Source organism: Monodelphis domestica, chromosome 1, assembly GCF_027887165.1.
Source record: "Monodelphis domestica isolate mMonDom1 chromosome 1, mMonDom1.pri, whole genome shotgun sequence".
NCBI classification, from domain to species: Eukaryota; Metazoa; Chordata; class Mammalia; order Didelphimorphia; family Didelphidae; genus Monodelphis; species Monodelphis domestica.
The window spans coordinates 78,127,770-78,147,016 of record NC_077227.1 but is presented as its reverse complement, the minus strand read 5'-3'; the positions used below and the strand labels follow the sequence as shown (position 1 = coordinate 78,147,016).

Below are 19,247 nucleotides of genomic sequence, written 5' to 3'. Positions count from 1 at the left end.
GAGAAGTCCATTACGTTCGATTATACCACAGTGTATTAGTCTCTGTGTACAATGTTCTCCTGGTTCTGCTCCTCTCGCTCTGCATCACTTCCTGGAGGTTGTTCCAGTCTCCATGGAACTTCTCCACTTTATTATTCCTTTGAGCACAATAGTATTCCATCACCAACATATACCACAGTTTGTTCAGCCATTCCCCAATTGATGGGCATCCCCTCGTTCAACCAGAATTCTTAAGTCTTTTGAAATTGCTTACCTTTAAAATGTTGTCCTTGCACAAATTATTTTTCTGGTTCTGCTCACTTCACTATTCATTCAAGTCTTCAGGATTCTCTGATATTGGCCTTGCATCTTGCTTCCAGCATAAATAATCAAACAATCAGTAAATATTATTTAATCACTTATTATGTGCCAGGCACTGTGATAAGCCATGGGAATACAAAAGTAGATAAAAAACAATCCCTACCCTCAAGAAACTTACCATCTAATGAGAGAGACATTCTTAAAATATAACTTGTTCAGCAATTCTTCAATTGATGCACACCCTTTCTTTCAGTTCTTTACCATTACAAAAGGATCTGATGTGTATATATTCATATATATGCACACACAGACACATATATACATATGTGTATATATATTTGTGTGTGTGTGTCTGTGTGTGTGTGTGTGTGTGTGTGTGTGTGTATAGATAGACCTTTTCATCTCTTTAAGAGTATGGACTAAGTATTGGTATCTACTTTGTCACAGGTATACATAACTTAGTAACTTCTTGAGTCCAGTTCCAAATTACTTTCCAGAATATCTAGACAAAGTCACAATTCCACCAACATACATATTAATATACCCCTTTTTCTGAAGCCGCTCCAACATTGTCCTTTTTTTCCTCATCTTTGCCAACCTGATAGATATGAAATAGAGCCTCAGAGCTGCTCTAATGTGCATTTCTCTTATTTTTAATATTTGGAAGACAAGGAGTTTTTAAAGGAAGAAATCCAAACTATGAACAGCTGGCTATATGAAAAAATACTCCAAATTGCTAAAAATTAAAGAAATAAAAATTAAAGCAACTTTCTACCTCCAACCTGTTACAAGGGAATCACTTTAAAAGACTGATATATATTAATTTAAGGTCGCCAAGGAATCAGCTATGTAATTCCTAAATGAAAAACTCAAGTCAGCCGTCAGCCTTTTTTGGAGTTTAATTACAATAGGAACAAGAAAGGAATTAGAGATATATATAGAGAGAGAGAAAGGGGAGAGAAGGGAATAGGGCTTAAATACCCCTTCTGTTTAGGCTGGGCCAAAAGGCCCAAGCCCTTAGATAGCTGGGGCAAAGAAAAGAGATCAGTCCCTATTACTCACGTGTCCAAAATGGAGAAACAGTCTCAGAGGCCCCCACCTTCAGCTTCCTTCAGAGCAAGCTTCCTCAGAGCCCAGGAACAACACCGACCCAAAAAATCCCCCTCTCTCTCAGTCTCCAGACCCTCCTATCTTTAAGGACACCATCCAAGTTGCCTCCCCTCAGTCCTCACATCTACCAATCACTCTTCATCAATTTCCCTGTCAATGGAGGCTCTCGCTTAACCCAGGACCGCCCAGAGGTTTCTGGCTTTTGCACATGTCTGTTGAAGGTCATATTTTCAAATGATTAAATCTATACTCCTTTGTTACAGCCCTTTCTAAATCCTGTTAACTTGAGTATGGTAGAGATTGGAATAATTAAATTTTGATCTAGGCTGTAGCCCTTACTCAATCCTATTAGGACTGAATAGGGTGGAGATTTATTCCAAGTATCTCCATTGTATCAATTCTAAAATCAATCAAGACTCAAAGAAATTCCTGTTCTATGCTTAAGCATAGGTCAAAGTCCTTTCCATTGTTCAGCAAAAGGTTTTCTGTCCTAAAGTAATCTTAAGAAGGGAAGAGAAGGAACCTCCCATGCCAATGGAGTTCCCATTCCAATAGACTATCAGTAAGAAATTTTCCAAGTATGAAATATCCAATGGTGAAATTTCCAACATTTATAAGTCTAAGGAAATTTGAGGTTTACAAACCCATAAGATTGGCATAGATGCAGGGGAAAAGGGGGGAAATGGCAAGTGCTGAAGGGGCTTCTGAAAAACAGGTCCAACTAATTTGGTGTTGGTAGAGCTTGTAAATTGGGCCAACCATTCTGGAAAGCCATCTGGAAATATATTCCCAAAGTTAGTAAAACTGCTTATTTTGACCCAGAAAATGCCTTTTCTAGGTTTATGTCTCAGAGACATCAAAGAAAGAAAAACAACTTAATGTACAAAAATGTTTACAGCAGCACTTAAAAAAAATCCTTACCTTATGTCTTAGACTCAATAACGTATATTGGTTATAAGGCAGAAGAGCAGTAAGGCCTGGCAATGGGGGTTAAGTGACTTTTCCAGGACCACATAGCTAGAAAGTGTCTGAGGCAAGACTTGAACCCAGGACCTCCCATCTCTGGGCCTGGTTCTCAATTCACTGAGCCATCTTGCCGCCCTCTTTTTGATGATGGCAAAAAAAAAGAATTTAAAAATGAAGGATTCCCATCAATAGGGAAATAGCTAAATAAATTATGGTATATTAACATAATAGAATACTAACAACAACATGGTAGAAGCAAACAACTTTGAAAGAAAGAACTATGATCAAAAGAATGGCAGCCAAGATTCCAGAAGATCCATGGAGATGAAGCATAGATCTCCTGATCCAGAAGTGATGGACTCAAGTCTCAGGATGCAAAACCAGACATTTTTTGGCTAGGTAGCCAGTGCAGGAATTTGTTTTCCACAGCTTTGCATGTTTGTTAAAGGGCTTTGTTTTTTGTTTTTTCTAACTGGGTAGATGAGAGGGAAAGAATAGGTTCATATCCTTTGATTTTTTAGCAATTAGGAAATGACTCCTATTCTTATAAATTTGAAGAATCTCCTTTGACCTCCTAGCCAGTATTAATCAGCTCATGTACAGATCTCAATGCCTTCCTATTTACATAGCTCCTACAAAATTCTAGTTTCTCCTTATAAAATATACATTTTTATTTTTGATCCATAATATTATAATTTGGGTTTTTCCTCACATGTTGATGTAAATTATTGTTTTCTACTGATCTCTCCTTGGAAAGGATTAATTATTGTATTGTCTCTATTGTATTGTCTATATTGCATAAGTAGCATGACTATTTAATAAAGATTTTTATGATGCATTATTTCCTTAGAGAAGAAATGGAGATTTCTAGGTTTTTAGTGCAGAAGTTGCACACTATTTTGCAAACAATGATTGGGACACAACAACCCTGAGTTTATTAATACTCTTCTTTCATGGTTTAACCTAATTTAGACCTTTCTGCTATATTTCTGAAAGTACTTTCTAACAACAGTCAATATTTATATAATACTTTTAAGATTTGCAAACAGTCTGTAGGGGTTAGTTTACCTCTTTTGTCCAGAAGCTAGCTCCTGAAAACCTTCAGGGAGCTCTAAGTATAGAGCTACATGGTTTATAAACCAAGTATCGCCTTTGGTTTTCCCCCACAGACATTTCCTCTCTTAGAGAAAAGGCAAGGGGAACATAGTGTCTGGATCCAAACAGTGTACTTTGCCCTATTGCCATTAGCAAGATATGTTCCTAGAGCACTGAGCAGCTTCATTCATCTGAGTACTTTGGATAAACAAAGTATGAGGCAGCCTTGCCACACATCTTCCCTGGGAAAGACAAAAAGAACAGCCTGCATGTAGTCCTAGAGAGAAAGGGAAATTCATCAGATCCTTTCCGGAAAGGAGTGGGGAGTCATCCCTCTCTAGATCTGTCTGGGATTCTACTTTTAAGTCAGGGAAGAATTCTCTATCAAAATCCAGGTGTTCCAGCCTGTCCTAGGAGATGCCTTTCCAAGTCAGCAGGCACAACCTGTGGCCAAAGCTTGACAACTTTTTATCTCTGCTTGAGCATCAACTTTATTTTTTTGGCTTCTTTGTTCCTCCTCCTTCTTCCCTTACCTTCTATTTTAGAATCCATACTAAGTATCAGTTGAGCCCAAGACCTCGGATCGTCAAGCCTGGCTTGTCTATCCACAGAGCCACCTAGCTGGCCCACTTCTGTTCTCTAAGACCCAAATGTACGGCATGTTAGCCTGCATTTTTTCTTTAGTATGCTTTTGTATGTTAGCTTGGCAAAGATGGCTCACTGTCTTTTGAGAAAATGCTCTATATCACACAAGCACTTTGGAAGCGAAGCTACCTGGGCTCTGGAGTGTAGCAGATTAGCCTGGGGCTTTTTGATTAGGCGGTAGGAATCGATGTTTGTGCCATTCTGTGTGGCATATGTGTAAGTAAACCTCAGTTATAGTGAATATTTTTGTGTCCTAAGCCCTAGGTACCATCAGCATTGGATTTAGGTTTATTATCCTTTGATCTTCATAAGTTGCAGTGGTCTTCTGTGGTAGTGCGACCCCTCTGAAATGAGGTACCCGGGATACTCTAGCTTCTGTTGTGCCTGAGGGAAAAGGCTAGTCCCCCATTTTGTAAATGGATGCAGTGAAATGTACCAAGGAAGAAGGAACTTCGCTTGTGTCGTCAGTTAGTGATAGAGCCGAGATAGAGTAGTAGTTACTGGAACATACTCTTCCTTCTGGTTTTCAAAGTGTTTTATGAGGAAGGTTCTGAAAGTACTTTTCAAATAGCATGTTCAGGACTTTTACTTCCTTCCTCTTTGAAATGTGCCCTAGGTTGGTATTGGGAGAAGGACATAGAATCCATGTAATGCTCATAGCATGACACAGCATCTTTTAGTAGGGAGCAAATTACTATACTGAAAGACAGGTCTGGAGTCAGGAAGACCTGGATTCAAATTTGACCTCAGACATTTCCTAGACATGTGATCCTGGGCAAGTCACTTAACCTCAATTGCCCAGTCCAGAACTGATACTAAGACAGAAGGTATGGGTTTAAAAAAATAATCCAGGGGCAACTGGGTGGCTCAGTGGATTAAGAGTCAGGCTTAGAGATGGGAGGTCCTGGGTTCAAATCTGGCCTCAGACACTTCCCAGTTGTGTGACCCTGGGCAAGTCACTTAACCCCCATTGCCTAGCCTTTACCACTCTTCTGCCTTGGAGCCAATACACAGTATTGACTCCAAGGCGGAAGGTAAGGACTTAAAAATAAATAAATAAAAATAAAAAAATAATCAAGTTTTGCTACTTATCTACTATGTTCCTTACTATCCTGGGCCAGTTCCTTTTTCGGGCTTCTCTGTTTGTGAATCTTTAAAACGAATGTTAGACTAGATAATTTCTAAAGTCTTCTCCTGTTTGTCAGTTAGACAAGTCCTACCCCAGGTTAGTGGAACTACTTTGTCTCTGTGGAAAAGGACTTTAAAGGGAAAGAACATAAGAGTTTTGGCTGGATGTGGCTGGATGTGACTCGACCTGTGACTCAGATACTTCCTAAAGAAGTCAGACTAGGCCTGGCCAGAAATCTTAATTCTAATTTGACTTAAAAAGTGCTGTAAGACTGAGAAGTATTAACAGCTCATAATTCTGTGGGCCTTAAGGCTTACACAAACCTTTCCTTATAACAAATCTGTGAGATGCAAGTGTTGTTATCCTAATTTTACAAATAAAGAGGTTGAGGTTAAAAGAATTTATAGCAATTGGGGTCATACAGTGGCCAAGCCAGAATTTGAACCCAGGTTTCCTGTCTCTAAATTCATGCTTTTATTCACTGTCTTGCTCCTCTTTGGGAGGACTCCTTGAAGGCTGACACTCTCTCTCTCTCTCTTCCATTTCCCCTTTCCCCCCTTCCCTCCCTTGCCACCCCTTACTCTCTAACTACAAACAGTCCTGGATTCATTTTACAGGTGCTGATACTGAAGTCCATAAACCTAGGTTAGGCAGTATCAGAACCCAAACTAACGAGTCCTCAGGCAGAAACACTCTGTCCACTACTTCAGTGGTTATCAAACTTGAGTGATTAGATATTGGGAAATCTTTGGCCTTTTTTCATACCTAGTCTTTTGAGCACCTACCATATGCATCTACCACATAATTCATTGTATACTTTGTGCTAGAGCCTATTAGGGACTGGGGGATAGAGACAGACTGTTCTCAAGAAACCCAATAATCAAATAAGGAGTAAAAGGCATGTTTTCAAGTAGTTGGTAGGAGGGAAAGCATGGTAAATGCAATGGAAAGTTCAGTTATGTTTAGAAATTTGAAGTGGTAAAGACTCCTTTGGGAAGGAGGCTTGGAAGAAGGCTTTTTGGAAGGTGTGGCACTTGCTTGAATTGGCCTTTGAAGGAGGGGTGCTTTCCAAAAACAAAGGAAATGTCCATTTAAGCATGAGGATTGGTTTGTCCAAAGACTGAGAAATAAGAAAATGGGGTAAAAGTGGGTGCTGGAGTAGTATGGTGTGCTTGGGATATGATGTTAAATAAGGCTGGAAAGGTAAAGAGGAGATGGTAGAGGGCCACTAGCATCAGAAGTTAATTCAGTGAGGGCTGGTGAATCACTTCTATGAGGTATGAAGAACAAATTATGGGCCAGCTAGGCAGCTCGATGGATGGAGAGCCAGGCCTGGAGATGTGATGTCCTGGGCTCAAATCTGACTTCAGATACTTCCTAGCTATGTGACCCTGGGCAATTCATTTAACCAATTGCCTTGGAACTGAAAAGTAAGGGTTAAAAAAAAAATGGAGAGCTAGGCTCAGGCAGGAAGATCCAGATTTAAGTACTATTGGCTCTGTGATCCTGGGAAGTCCTATGTAATCTCTCAGTGCTCCTTGTGATTAGTTTGCCAAGCAGCTGCTCATGTCCCTTAAAGAAGTTTTTTTGTTTTTTTTTTTAAATAATATTTTATTTGATCATTTCCAAGCATTATTCATTAAAGACAAAGATCATTTTCTTTTCCTCCCTCCCTACCCCCCATAGCCGACGTGTGATTCCACTGGGTGTCACATGTGTTCTTGATTCGAATCCATTTCTATGTTGTCAATATTTGCATTAGAGTTTCGTTTAGAGTCTCTCCTCTGTCATGTCCCCTCAACCGCTGTAGTCAGGCAGTTGCTTTTCCTCAGTGTTTCCACTCCCATAGTTTATCCTTTGCTTATGCATAGTGTTTTTTCTCCTAGATCCCTGCAGATTGTTCCGGGCCATTACACCACCCCTAATGGGTCCATTACGTTCGATTATACCACAGTGTATTAGTCTCTGTGTACAATGTTTTCCTGGTTCTGCTCCTCTCACTCTGCATCACTTCCTGGAGGTTGTTCCAGTCTCCATGGAATTCTTCCACTTTATTATTCCTTTTAGCACAATAGTATTCCATCACCAACATATACCACAGTTTGCTCAGCCATTCCCCAATTGATGGGCATCCCCGCATTTTCCAATTTTTGGCCACCACAAAGAGCGCAGCTATGAATATTTTTGTACAAGTCTTTTTGTCCATTATCTCTTTGGGGTACAGACCCAGCAGTGCTATGGAAAGAAGAGTTTTTTCAATGGACATTTCTAACATGGATAAAAATCACAAATGTAGTCCCTGCCCTCCCACTTCCCCTCTTCTCTAATGGAACAAAGAGTGAAAGCAGGAAAGCTAGTTGGGAAGTTGTGGTGATAATCATGGTGAGAAGAGACACTCTAAGGGTTATGAATGGCAGAGGGATTGTGGAGGTGTAGATTCACTAGATTTGAATTCTCTTTTAGTTGTTCTGAGGACTATTCTTGGTTCATAGCTATAATCTTTTTTTTTTAATTCATTTATTTATTTATTTTTTAAACCCATACCTTCCGTCTTGGAGTAAATACTATGTATTGGTTCCAAGGCAGAAGAGTGGTAAGGGTTAGGCAATGGGGGTTAAGTTAAATTAAGCTGGGAAGTGTGTGAAGCTAGATTTGAACCTGGGGCCTCCCATCTGTAAAGATTAAAATTTAGGGGAGATGGGGAGACTGAGACAGGTAGAAATTAGTTTCTCTCTGCAAGGAGTATTATATTTTTAGAGGTTTATTAAAGGCTAAAGATTAAAGAATATACAAGAAACATGTGCCTAGGCCAGAGGCCTAGACAAAATAACCTCACATCACGCAAGAGACAAGCCTGCTCCAAAACGGAAGTCCAAAAAAAACCAAACCCCTTCAAAAGCCTTTGAATCCACTTAAATACCTTCTCGATCTCGGCCCAGGTGAGATTACAAGGCATTCTGGGGAAGTGGAGCAAAGGCTCATGGGGATTGTAGTCCTGTATTCGAGTCTATTTTTTACACATCTCTAGGCCTGGCTCTCAATCCACTGAGCCACCCAGCTGCCCTCTCATAGCTATACTTTTTTTTTTTTAATATATTTTATTTGATCATTTCCAAGCATTATTCGTTAAAGACATAGATCATTTTCTTTTCCTCCCCCCCACCCCCCCACCCCCCATAGCAGACGCGTAAGTCCACTGGGCATTAGATGTTTTCTTGATTTGAACCCATTGCTTTGTTGATAGTATTTGCATTAGAGTGTTCATTTAGAGTCTCTCCTCTGTCATGTCCCCTCAACCTCTGTATTCAGGCAGTTGCTTTTCCTCGGTGTTTCCACTCCCATAGTTTATCCTTTGCTTATGAATGGTGTTTTTTCCTCCTGGATCCCTGCAGATTGTTCAGGGACATTACACCACCATTTATGGAGAAGTCATAGCTATACTCTTAATGGATGAAATATCATCATTTTTATATACATGAATTATCCTGTTAGGATAAAAATCTCTTTATGACAGAATGATCATAGCAACAACAGTAATGATGATAATGCATCAGGTATTATGCTAAACACTGCAATTATTATCTCATTTGATCCTCATAATAACCTAGAGAGGTAGGTGTTTTCACCCTATTTCCCCTCTGAGGGTATATTCACCCTCAGTTCCTAAGGGAACTGAGGCAGACAGTGGTGTGTCTGCAACCAACTTTGAACTCAGATCTTCCTGACTCCAGGTCTGGCACTCTTATTTACTACACCATCTAGCTGCCCCCAATAGAATAAAAGTTGAAAAGAGGGAGCATTGAACATCACATTATATTTGGCATGCAGTAGATCTTTAATAAATGCTTGTTGAAATGAACAAAGATATGTACATAATCATACCCATGACTCATGTATTTTAAAAAAAAATTTATTTAGTCAATTTAGAACATTATTCCTTGGTTACAAGAATCACATTATTTCCTCCTCTCCCCTCCCTCCCCTCCCCTCACCCCTTCCCATAGCCAACGTACAATTCCACTGGGTATTACATGTGTTCTTGATCAGAACCTATTTCCATGTTGTTGATGTTTGCACTAGGGTGATCATTTAGAGTATGACTCAGGTATTTTTAATCACCCTCACTCAGTACCAGAGACTTAATCAATACTATGCCAAAAAATACTTCTTGGGGCAGCTAGGTGACTCCATGAGTAGAGGGCCAGGCCTGGGGATGGGGTTCCTGGATTAAAATCTGGCCTCAAACTCTTCCTGCTCTGTGACCCTAGACAAATCACTTAATCCTTGGTGCCCTTCTGCCTTAGAGCCGATACTTAGTGTTGATTCTATGACAGAAGTTTAGGGTTTAAAATATTTCTTGTGCAGCTATTACTGTTAGGCTGCATTTGAATCACAGCATATTCTGCCCCTCCTCTCCAGCTTTGCAGACAGTATGTGCTGAGACCTGGATGAATGGGACAGACAGTAAAATGGAGCAATTAATGAAGCTGGAAAGCGGCACTTCCAGGGCTTCTTGGAAGAGGTGGTATCTGAAGAAGACTTTGAAGAATGGATAAGATAGAGATACATGCTAAGAGAAGTAGTCTCAAGTGTTGTTTGTGAGGGGCAGAGGCAAAGGGAAAGAAAAGTAGTAAACTGTCTAGCAACACTAGACCAACTTGACTAGAACTAGTGTGATGAAGGTGATTAGTTGGGACCCTGTGGCTGATATAAGACTAACCAGCATTTGTGCAGTATTTTACAGTTTGCATTTTCATGTATTATCTCATTTTATCTTTACAACAACCCTGTGAAGTATTATTGGCCTTATTATGACCATTATTACTATAGATATCCCTTCCATATCTTGGGGATTAGGGGTGCAGTGCCTCCAAGACCTGGAAAATTTGACTAAGACTTTTCAGCCTTCCCTTTGTACTAGAGAAGTCTTTTTTTCTTTTTCTTTTATGGGGTATTTACAATACCTTATATGCACTTTATGAGCCTAAACTTTTTAAGATATCTCTATATTTCTAGCTTTTGTGGTGTCTGCTGATTTTGGGGTTCTTTTCTCAAACTTTAATGTTTAAAAAGAAATTGTATATATTTTTGGTATTAAAGATAACATGTTATTACACAATACTGTATGTATATTTGATGCATTTCTGAGTTTCTGAACTTTTTCTATGTCATCTGCTAGTCTTCAAGTATCATCTGCAGCTTCTGCAAAAGCCCCTCCCCCCAAATTCCCATTTAATTTCTTATGCTGACCTGTGATCTATGGAAACTATAATGGAGAAAGGCAAGATGTGGAAAGACAGTCTTTGCCTTCATTTGTATACAAATGTATACAAGCAAGGTGTATACAGAATAAATAGGAAATGATTGTCAAAGAGAAGTCACTAGAATTAAGAGTTGAGGAAGGTTTTCTGTAAAAGATGGGACTTTAGTTGGAACTTAAAGGAAGCCAGAGAAGTTACTAGGGGTTGGAGAAGGGGAGCTTTCCAAGCATACTATATAGCCAGAGAAAATGCCCAAAGCTAAGAGATTGAGTGTCTTGTACTTGGAACAGCCAGAAAGCCAGTGTCACTGAATCAAAGCATCCTGAATTTATCAGTTTTTACTAACTCCTTCATAGTTGCACAGCATAGCCTATATTTTCTAAATAAGCTTCTGTTACATTAAAAATTTTTTTAATTTATTTTTTGAGTTTTCATAACAATAATTTCTTAATATAACCCTTATCTCTTTATTTTTATTTATTTTCTTGGTAGCAGCTCTAAAACAGAAAAGCAAGGGCTAACAAATGGGAGTTTAAGCGACTTGTCAAATAGGGAGTGATATGGTCAGACACATGCATTGGAGGAATATCACACTTTAGCTGCTTGGAGGTGGATGCATTTTTCATCCCTGGTCCATTGAAATTGACTTGGATCATTGTATTGATCAGAATAGCATTTACATTTACAATAACATTCACAACCCTTCACAGTTGATCATTGTACAATATTTCTGTTGCTGTGTACAATGTTCTACTCACTTCACTTTGCATTAGTTTATAGAAGATTTCCTAGTTTTTTCTGAAACCATTCTACTAGTCATTTCTTATACCACAATAATCACAATTGTGTTCCTCCACTGGTTCAGCCATTCTCTCATTGATGAACAACACCTCAATTTCCAATTCTTTACCATCACAAAAAGAGCTGCTATAAATATTTTTGTATAAATAAGTCACTTTCTTTTCCTTTGATCTCTTTGGGATACAGACCCAGTGGTATTTCTGCATCAAGGGACTACATAGTTTTATAGCCCTTTGGGCATAGTTACAGATTTTTCTCAAAATTGTTGTATCAGTTCAACTCCAAACAGTGAACTCTATTTTTTTCACATCCTCTCTAACATATATTGATCATGTTAGCCAATCAGATAGGTATGAGGTATGGTATCTCAGAGTTATTTTAATTTGCATTTCTCTAATCAGTTGTCATTTAGAGCATTTTTTCCACTATCTTATTGATAGCTTTTATTTCTTCATAAAATTGCCTGATCATATCCTTTGACTATTTATCAGTTGGAGAATGGCTCTTATTTTTATCAATCTGACTCAGTTCCCCATATATTTGAGAAATAAGGGCTTTATGAGGGAAACTTACTGAGAAAAATTTTTTCCCTATTTCCATGCTGCATTGGTTTTGTTTTGGTTTTTGTTTTTTTACAAAACCTTTTAAATTTCAATATCATTTTACTTCCTGTGATATTTTCTTGTTTGGTCACAAAACTTTTCCCTCAAATTTTCCAAGCTCCCCTAGTTTACTGATGATATCACCATTTATGTCTAAATCAGTTGAGCATTTTGACCGTATTTTTGGCATATGGTAAAAGATGTTGGTCTATACCTAGTTTATTCAAAACTGCTTTCCAGTTTTCCCAGAAATTTTTGTCAAATAGTGAATTCTTGCCCCCAAAGCCTGGATCTTTGGGTTTATCAAATACTAGATGACTGTGGTCATTTACCACTGTGGATTGTGTACCTAACTAACTCACTGATCCACCACTCAGTTTCTTAGCTATTTTGATGCTTACACCTTTGTAACAGTCTGAAATCTCATTCTGTTAGGCCATAGAAAATGGTTCTTGAGCTACATCTTCAACACAGAAGACTCGGGTTTAATTAGAGGGCATTCCAGGCATGTGAGACAGATAGTCAAAAACCACTAGCAAAATCGTAGAGATAGGAAATGGAGTATTGTGTGTGAGGAACTGAGAGAAGGCCTGTTTGACTTAATCAAAAAGTGAGTTTGACTAAGAAAGGGAGAAAAGAAGGAAGAAACTTGAGGGGAATGGGAAGAATAAGAGTAATGAAAGAGGCATGGTCTTCAGCTCAGAGGAGTGGTAGAGGGAGAAACAGAAAGAAAAGGTTTGGAAGTTTCTGTGGGGACTATGACAGGAATCAAGTAGAGAGAGGAATAAAAGCACTTCCTTGCTATGGTGAGTGCCCAGCCGAGGTTAGATAAAATGAATTTATGTATGCACAGTCGTGAGATTTCCTTTAGCTGAATTCAGTAGTGTGGGAATTATCTGGACTAAGATTTGGCAAGAAAAGAGCAGCAGTAGGACAAGGGATTTGAGAGCATAGGACAGGGCAAAGCAGAGATGGTTAACTGGTGGTTTAACTCTTAGGGTTCTTAAGCAGCTTTTAGGATGCAGAGAAGGGGGAACTCACAATAAATAAGGAATGGGGTGTGGGGAAAGGTTTAGAAGAGTCTCTGTGGAGAGAGTGGGATAGAGAATCAGGGAGGAATAAAAAGGCTTACCTTGCTGCCACAAAGAGGTACCCCCAGTAAGTACCTCATTACCACCCACCTAATTCCAGTGCCTCCTTTTTGGTCTTCTCATATTCACACTACCTCCTCCAAGCTATCCTTTATGTCAATCCTCTGCCTAAAGCCTTACAGAGGTTTCCTATTTCCTACAGTGTAAAGGTCACATTTCTTTGTCTGGCATTCAGCACACTGGCACTAATGAAACTTGTAAACCTTAATCTCATGTTACCCCTTGTTGTGCACTCTTGCTCTAGCTGAACTGAACTCTCCTTCCCCCAACTTCACCAGCCCTCAATCACCCCTAAGCTTTTTCACCTCTTCACCTTAGATCTGTGATGACTAACGAAAGGCAGTCGTGCCAGAGATGGCATTCAGAGACCTCCCTGGGTACATGCAGGTCTCTAGCTTGGCCCCGCCTCTGAATGCAGTGGGTGGGGCACTTGAGCCTTTCTCTAGGTGAAGCTCAGCTTTGGCTTAGTCAACTGGAAGCCTAGCCCCGCCTCTGAACATGGGAGAGGGGGCAGCTTGTGGAGTTGCACCATCCTGTTGGCAGAGCACTGGCCAGCACCGTCCCCACCCCCCCACCCCCAAGGGGACTCTGGAGCCTCCCCTTGGAGCTTAACCAGCCTATATCCCAGCCCCACCCCCTGGTCCTGCCCTGAATAGAGGGACAGTCAGGTGGCAGGGCATGGCACTGGGTCCCTAAAAAGTTCCAAAAGGTTCGCCATCACTGCCTTAGATCATCTTGAATCCTATGTGTAATGTATGATCTTTTTCTCTTCTACTTGCCTTTTTTGGGGGGTGAGGTGGGATGGTCACATTTTACATTTTCTGTGTTTCCTAATCCAATTAGTGTCTTCTTTCCCAATTGAACTTTCTTTCCAAGAAGATCCTCCAAAGAGTTCCTTTTTCTCCAGTTTTTTTTTTCACCTTTTTTCTCTTTTTGATCCTATTAAGAAGCACTGGCTCCAGAGCCAGACCATACTAAAGCATTTTCCTAGTAGAAAGGATTGGAAATCCAAATCTTGATTCAAATCATGCCTCTAAAAGTTACAAGCTTGGTGGCCACCAGTAGAATGAACCAGGACCAACAAAAGAGTCTCAAGGAATAGAGGGGAAAAGAAAGAGCAGTTTTTATTTAGTACATAGGTTTTAAGAAAGAAGGACCTTTTGGTAATTCAGGTTTTGCCTCATGAAATGCTGATTGGGTAGAATGTAACCTTTGTCTTCCTGGTACCTATTATGTATTAAGTTCTTAAACATTTGTTGAATTGACCTAAGTGGGAAAGTCTTTGGGATTGAAGGGTTAGGAGTATTGGGTTCCTGTGGATTCTACACTGATTAGCTTATGTCTGGGACAAATCACTTGACCTCTCTGAGCCTCAATTTTTCCATCTGCAAAATGAGAGGATTGGACTAGATGACCTGCAAAAGCTAGTTCTCCTATTCTGTTCAATTCTTCCCTTCCCCTTTCTGCCACCATATTGATTCTGAGTGCTTAATTATATTGATACAGCCTTTTCAACAAAAGATTTTTAAAATTAAGAATAAAGTTCTCAAAGGGAAAGATGTCTTTCCTTACCACTAAAGATGTCATTCACTCAGGCCTGGGTATGAGACTTCTAGGGGGGAGAGACATTTAAGAGGCCTAGTTTTAAGAGGAGATCAGAAACTGTTTTTAGTTTGCCTTTCTATTCCTACCTCCCCCATTGCCAGAGCAGGAGCTTAACAAATGTTTGTTGGATTGGGTTGCCCCTTTATTTGCTCTGCCCATTGCCCTTTCCAATCTCTCCTTGCCCCAGCTTCAGGATTGCCATATTCTGTGGCTCCTGATGGTCTCCAGACTAAAATATAAACTTCTTAACCAGTGGAGGGCATATGTCTCCAACTACCTTTTCGGTCTTGTTTTATATTACTCCCTTCATATACGCCCCATTCTAGTCAGACTGGACTAACTCTTCACCACTCTCCAGCTGCCCTCTCCCACCTCCATGCCTTGGTGTAGGCGGTTCCTTTTATCTGGAATGTACTCTCCACCTCCTGAAAATCTTTTTCTTCAAGGTTCAGCTTAGGGGACTCTCCTCCCACTGAAAGTGATCTCTTTCCTCTGCCCTCAGCACATTCTACCTTTTATCATGATTGTGGATACATGGTATACTCCATCTCTAGAGCCCCTTGAAAAAAGGGCCTGCTTTTCATCCCTGCATTTCCTGAGTCTTCCCAGTGTCTTGCATATAGTGTTTCTTTGGTTGAATTTGCATTTTTCCAGCACCTAGCTCAGTGCCCTGCTCAGAGCAGGCAATAAATGTTTAATGAATGAGCCTTCATTCTTCTAACTCACCTACTCTAACTTACCTCACTGTTCCATTTTTCACTAAGTGATAGATAGTATGCAGTTTTTGTACAGACATACTTGAGTTTAATGAACTCCTTAAACTACTCGGATAAACTACTTCAAATTGGAGAATGTTCATTTGGCAGATAAAAATAATCATGGAAAAGCCACTGCCAGATGAGCTGTTGCCCTACCAAAGCTGAGTTCCCAGACAGAGAGGTCAGAAAGACTGAGTTCATATTTTGTATCAGACACTTAGAACCTGTTTGACCCTGGGCAAATCACTTCAACTCTGACTCAGTTTCCTCACTATATAAAAGGATAATAATTGCACTTTCCTCTGTACCTTCTTTTAGTGTTTTGTAAGGATCAAATGAATTAATAAGCACTTAACCCAATGCCTAGCTCATAGGAGGTACTTAATTCTTCTACTGGTTTTACTAATTTTTTTTAAACCCTTCCCTTTTATCTTAGAATCAATACTGTGTTTTGGTTCCAAGACAGAAAAGTGATAAGAGCTAGGCAATGGGGGTTAAGTGACTTGGCCAGGGTCAGATAGCTAGAAGTGTCTGAGGACAAATTTGAACCCAAGATCTCCCATCTCTAGGCCTGACTCTCGATCTACTGAGCCAATTAACTGGCCTATCAATTTTGTGATATTGATATTGATGTGATATTGGTCTGAATAAAGCCAAGCTATTTGACCTGTTGTTGAGGGGCACTGCCACTTTCTGAGTGCGTCTTCACTGAAGTATCCAGCATGATAGCCCTGGAGAATAGCATCCTCTTCCTACTTGCTTAGCATTTTCTGATCCCTGTAGCATCAAAGCTGAAATTGAGATTGTCTTTATGGACCAGACTGAGTACAGCTACCAGGGTATGTACAACTCTCACCCTCACCCTCACCTTTACTTCACCCTCCCCCCCTTCTTCTCTCCCTCTCTCCTGAGATTCTTATGGTGAAAGCAGATACATATTGTGTTCTAGCCTCTTACCTCTTTCCCCATCCACTGGTAGTGGCCGTCCTTCTGGCCCTCCATGATGAGGAGGAAAGAGGGATGCAAGCTGAATGAGGTGGTCCCTCCATGCAGATAGCAGCTGGGGCTTGGCTGTAGCCACCCCAACTAGGGTTGTTTACTTGGATTTCACCATGTAATCCTGTCCTTATCTCCAGCATTGTTTAGGGTGGGGACAAGGAGGGGGCCTACAGCACCCTTGGCAGAATGGGAACCAACCTGTTGTCCTTCTCTCCATGAAGCATATGTAACATTGCTTGCCTGACTCACAGTTTTGCCCTACGGATCTAAAACCCTTGTCAGACTGGTCCTGGAAAAGGTGGGTCAGGTCATTGGTTTGCTGCCTCATCCAGCTCTTTCCCTGCCACAGGATAGGTTATTGGGTAACCCCCAGCCCCTCTAGAATTCTCTGCTGAAGCCTGTTCCTTTCTTAACTGGCAGGATCCCTTTGCTACTGCCCTTTCTGCCTTCCCAGCTGTCTGGCTAATCCTGAGGCCGAGGCATGTAGTTCACTTTATCTACAGGCTTCCTGAACTGCCCACTCTCTAACCTGATCTCAAAAAGAAATGGTTTTTTTCACCCCAGGAGTTCACCCTTCTACATGGGCCACTAGCCTACATAAAGTAGACTCAATGATCACTTTGTTGTTTCCACCATGGCCATAAGGGCAGGTAGGGACTGTTGTTTTTCAGGCATTCTCAACAGAAACGTATTCCCCGCAGGGGGGCCCATCTAGTTCATGGACCCCTGTTGTACTATCAAAGATAGTACATGAGTCTCTGTGACAGACATCTGGGATGCTGGGTGTTTTGTCATAAAGGAAACTGTGTCAAACCCCACCTTTTTCCATTGAGTCAGAATCAGAAGGAGTTTATTCCAAAGTATAATCTTCCTTTGGCCCAACCTGGGAAGCTTTTTTGGTGGTTCTCTTGATTCTCCAGAATGTTGTACAGAAGAGTCTATTGTGGGTATGTTCAGAGATATGTGTCTCTATGTCTCCCACCCCATCTTTCTTCTGCTGGTTGGTCATACCATTATCATCTTAGGAAAAGGCAAGAAGAACCCCAGAAGAAAAAATAATGAGGGTTAGAGAGGTTGATGGTAAATAGGAAAGAATACTGGGCTTAAAATCAGGAGCTTTGAGGGCTAGACCTGTCTTGGCCACAGTCCAACCTTTACCTTTGTGCTCATTTCATGGCTAGACCACACAGTTTTAACAATTGTGCCCTTTCAGTTTTGAAGCTTTAGGATTGTGCCCGTGGGAACAAGGAAATAAAGAAAGGAATGGGAAGGGGAAGAAGCATTTATACAGCACCTACTGTGTGCCAGCCACTGTGCTAAGTGCTTTACTTATTATCTCATTTGATCCTCACAACCACCCTGAGAGGTAGGGGCTGCTATTATCCTCATTTAAAATTCAACTTTGAAGTTATGTATGCTTTCCCTGTGACCTTGGGCAAAGAAGGCACAGGCAAATATGCAACGTTTGATTATCAACGTTTGAAATGTCTCTTAAAGTTCTGTCAAAGACTACTGTCTTTTTCCAAGTCAGGGATATTACTTTAGCAAATAGCAGTAATCATGGGAGAGAGACCAGAATAGGTGAGACATGTGAGTCAGTGCTTCCCTAAAGCAAAATGACCCATCATTTTTAGTCCTGATATGAGACATGGATCAAAGAATAAGTTATAGAACTGGAAGCCCGCTCACTGACTGTGAGTTTTATGGGCAAGATCCTCTACCCTTGGGCTCAATATCCTGCCCCTTCTCAAACATCATCCTTGATCTCTATAGTTTGACAGTGTTCCTAGAGAGTCTTCTTTTCATTCACTCTTCTTTCTTGGTTCTCCTATACAACTTCTCTATCTTTAGCTGGATCTTCAAACATATTATACCCACAAACTGGTTCAGCCAACATTCTATCCTGAGCCCCTCTATGATCTCTCATTTGGTGATCTCAAATCCCACTGATGGGTTCATTTATCATCTCTGTACAGATGATTCCCAGATCTTTTTCCAACCCTAGTTTCACTCCTAAGCTAAAATTCAAATCACCTATTCCTTTTTGGATATCTTAAAACTGGGTATGCCACAGAAATCTCATACTCACTCTAAAACAACTCATTCTCTTCTCCTAAAACCCACTCTGAACTTCTCTATTAATATTGGGGACACCATCTTCCCACTTTGGTTATATCCTTGACACCTCTTACTCATCTCATATATTCAGTCATCTGCCAGATCCTATAATTTCTTTCCCTAGAACATCTCTTGAATATGTCCCCTTCTCTCCACTCACATGGAATCGCTGTAGTTCAGTTCCTGATCACCTCTTACCAGGTGTATTTCAATAGCCTTTGAATTGGTTTCCCTATCTCGTGTCTCCCATTCCAATCCATCTTTCATACATCTGTCAAAGTGCTATTATAAAGTGTAGGCCTGACCATGTCACCATCCTCAACTGCCAAAAAACCCAACAACATCAAAACAGCACTGATTCTCCATTACCCCCAGAATCAAATTTAAAGTCTTTTGTCATTTATAGTTTTTCCCAGCCTGGCTATATTTTTTTCACTTTTTTCACCTTTTTTCTCTACTAGCTAACCATGTGGTCTGCTTGCTGTTCCTCACACTGAGTGCTCTGTGTCTCTTGTCTCCCTACCCTTGGACTAACCATAAGCCAGGCCTGGAATATCACCACCTAACCTCTTAACTCTTGCAGAGTTAACTCCTTGGCTTGTTTTTGAGATTCAGCTGAAGTGCCATCTTTTCCAGCAGGTCTTTCCTGGTCTCTCCAACTTGCTAGTATCACCCCCTTTAAGAATTATCTCCCCAAAGGGGGCAGC

The 19,247-nt window shown here is 40.5% G+C and overlaps 1 protein-coding gene across 4 annotated transcripts in view; it reads left to right on the top strand.

The window, feature by feature from the left end:
- Positions 1–19,247, top strand: part of UBTD1 (ubiquitin domain containing 1) — a 73,388-nt gene that overhangs the window by 19,117 nt on the left and 35,024 nt on the right. Inside the window, exon 1 of one of the 4 annotated variants that reach the window (XM_056801601.1) lies at positions 13,630–13,813. The exons of 2 other annotated variants lie outside the window; for them this stretch is intronic. The gene's annotated coding sequence lies outside the window, so the exon portion shown is untranslated. Of the gene's footprint in view, positions 1–13,629; positions 13,814–13,863; positions 17,370–19,247 lie in introns of those variants that run through there. One more of the 4 variants, XM_056801598.1, reaches the window with a different exon arrangement.